Source organism: Bison bison, unplaced genomic scaffold, assembly GCF_000754665.1.
Source record: "Bison bison bison isolate TAMUID 2011002044 unplaced genomic scaffold, Bison_UMD1.0 scf7180017864144, whole genome shotgun sequence".
Lineage (NCBI taxonomy): Eukaryota > Metazoa > Chordata > Mammalia > Artiodactyla > Bovidae > Bison > Bison bison.
Window position 1 is genome coordinate 2,044,697 of NW_011494716.1, and position 3,034 is coordinate 2,047,730.

Here is a 3,034-nt window from a genome sequence, read left to right on the forward strand (position 1 = left end):
ATGTAACAGATGCTCCATAAACACCAGCTCATGACCTGCAACCATACTGGGATGAAGCTTGCAGGCCTCCAGATTTGTGGATCTCAGATACCTGGGGCCGTGGTGTTCCTGTAAGAGGTTCACAATTCATTAAAGTGCCAAGCACCATGTAGAGTCTAAAGGAAAAGTATTTATTGCTGCACATGTATCTATAATCACATATAACTATTTACACTTATAAATGTAGCTTGTTTTCATACCATTTATGGAGTTTACAAAATAGTTCGATTTAAAATGCGAGCCATAGGACTTCTCTTGTAGTCCAGTGGCTAAGACTCTGCCCTTCCAATGCAGGGGCCCTGGGTTCAGTTCCTGGTGAGGGAACTAGATCCCACATGCCACACCTAAGACCCAGCATAGCCGAATAAATAAATAGATATTAAAAATAAATAAATAAAATGGCAGCCTCACAGTCGTGGAAGCAGGCCAACAACACGTGAGGTACACACACGTGAAAGGTACACACGCCCTTCTCTGAAGACAGAGGGGGAGATCATCTTCCGACAGGTGGCACACAGTCCATTGTCACATACTGGGCACTGGTTCAGCTCACACTTACTCCTACGACTTAATTATGGCTGGGAAGAGATGGTCTGTGACACAGCTCTCTGTGGGTCTGAGTCATCTGTGCTAGCAATTTCCCAAAGCCCAAATAACTAAAGGCCAACAACTCAGTACAAGTCAAACAGTTTACCTAATCCTACTGAATTCTCTGAGTCGTCAGAGAACTACAGTTTTCAAAACTTGATACGTGATGGGCGTTTTTTTATGGGCTTCCCTGGTAGCTCAGATGGTAAAGAATCTGCATGCAATGCAGGAGACCCCAGTTTGATTCCTGGGTTGGGAAGATCCACTGGAGAAGGGATAGGATACCCACTGCAGTATTCCTGGGCTTCCCTGGTGGCTCAAACAGTAAAGAATTCACCTGCAATGCGGGAGACCTGGGGTCAATCCCTGGGCTGGGAGGATCCCCTGGAGAAGGGGATGGCTACCCACTCCAGTATTCTGACCTGGAGAATTCATGTACAGAGGAGCCTGGCAGGCTACAGTCCATAATTCAACTATATCAGATAGTCATCAGAGAACCACAGTTTTCCAAAACTGATATGTAATTAGTGTTTTGTTATACTTTTTCTAAGGCCTTTGCAAGCTAACAATAAAACCTAAGGTTTTTTAAGTACTTCCTAAGTCCATGGAGCTCATGTTTTTACTTACTTAAATCCTCACAATGACAATCATGTAAACATCATTGTGACCCACATTTTAGTTAAGTAAACTGAGGCTCAGAGAGGTGCAGACCCCTGCCTAAGGCCACACAGCTAGGAAAGGGTAAGAGCCAAGACAAACTCGGGCAAGTGTGCTTCAGACTCTGCTCCTTAGAACACTCTTGTAAAGGTAAACTTGAATGCCACCCAGGTAATTGAAGCTTTGGCTCAGAGTACATATGCAAGCTATTTCTTGGAAGACTCTAGTCTTGTCCCAAGATTCTCCTTTGAGCTGCCCAAGCAGGGCCCCTCTAGTTTTCTCAACACACTAAGTAGATCTGCTTAGCATATACTAATGGTAGAGGCTCAGTAACTATTTGCTGAGAAATCAAATAAATAAGTGGGTGGAATCTGTTCTTTAGACACTGAATTCTGTTGCCCAACCTCATCACCAACTTGATTCCAGGACTTCCCTGATGGTCCAATGGTTAAGAATTTGCCTGCCAATGCAGGGGACACAGGTTCAAAACCTGGTCTGGTAAGGTTCCACATGCCGTGAGGCAACTAAGCCTGTGGGCTGCAACCACTAAACCCACGTGCCTGGAGCTGGTGCTTGGTACCAGAAAAAAAACCACCGCGATGAGAACCCCTTGAGCTGCAATGAAGAGTAACCTTTGCTCGCCCCAACTAGAGAAAACCTGTGCCCAGCAACAAAGACCCAGCACAGCCAAAAATAAATAAAAATTTAAAAAGAAAAAAAAACACCTTAATTCTGACAATAATGTAAATGGGGGTTAATGGTACCTATTTCTTAGAGGATACTTACTATAATAGAATTAAATGACAGAATACATTAAAATATTTTGCCCTAGACTGAAGCACAGGAGCACTCAGTGAACAGCAAATGTCTTGGTATTATCTTCATTAACAGGAAGGATGAAGAATAAGAGTGTGCTGTGCAATACTATGAAATCTCTCCTTGGAGTCTGGCTGTGTTTTGGTTCCATCGTGAAATTTTAGACGCAAAAGAGGATTCATCAGTTAACAGGGAGGCTGCTGCTGCTGCTAAGTCGCTTCAGCTGTGTCTGACTCTTAGTGACCCCATGGACTGCAGCCCTCCAAGCTCCTCCATCCATGGGATTTTCCAGGCAAGAGTACTGGAATGGGGTGCCATTGCCTTCTCTGTAACAGGAAGGCAGGAGATACCATTTACACCTCGAACCACCGAGCATTTGAAAGTGTCTTTTCCCTGAAGTCAGCAAGTTAAATGAGAAGCAGATGAGTGACAACAGGTGTGCAAAGCATGAAGGATGCAAAGGATACAGATTCACGGAGAAAGGCTGGAGTCTGGAGGAAGGGACTCAAGGACCACCAGGCGTGCTTGGAAATCCTCACCCGTGGAGATGTAAAGTCAAGTCTGGAAAGTCTCCTGTTCAAGGTCGGCTCAGTTGTGGCTCAGGACAGGGTGATGATTCACATGCTTCTCTTGGGAAAAACACAGTGTTAGAATCTGCTGGGCTGCCATAACAGAATACCAGAGACAGGGGGCTTAATCAACAGACACTTATATATCGCAGTTCTGGAGGCAGGAAGTCCAAGATTAAGGTGCCAGCAGATTCGGTTCCTGGTGAAGACTCTCCTCTTGGCTCGTGGATGGTGCCTCCTCTGTGCCCTCACTTGGTAGGAAGAAAAGGTGCTCTCTCTCTCTCCTTTTCATATTAATTACCTCCTATAGACCCTGTCTAGTCAAGGCTATAGTTTTTCCTGTGGTCATGTATGGATGTGAGAGT

General features: G+C 44.9%; 1 protein-coding gene across 1 annotated transcript in view; it reads right to left on the reverse strand.

The window, feature by feature from the left end:
* ZNF500 (zinc finger protein 500) overlaps positions 1 to 3,034 on the reverse strand; it is a 16,280-nt gene extending 13,246 nt beyond the window's left edge. Inside the window, exons 1-2 of the mRNA XM_010840416.1 lie at positions 2,640 to 3,034; positions 3 to 108 (exon numbers count right to left, since the gene is read on the reverse strand). The gene's annotated coding sequence lies outside the window, so the exon portion shown is untranslated. The remainder of the gene's footprint in view (positions 1 to 2; positions 109 to 2,639) is intronic.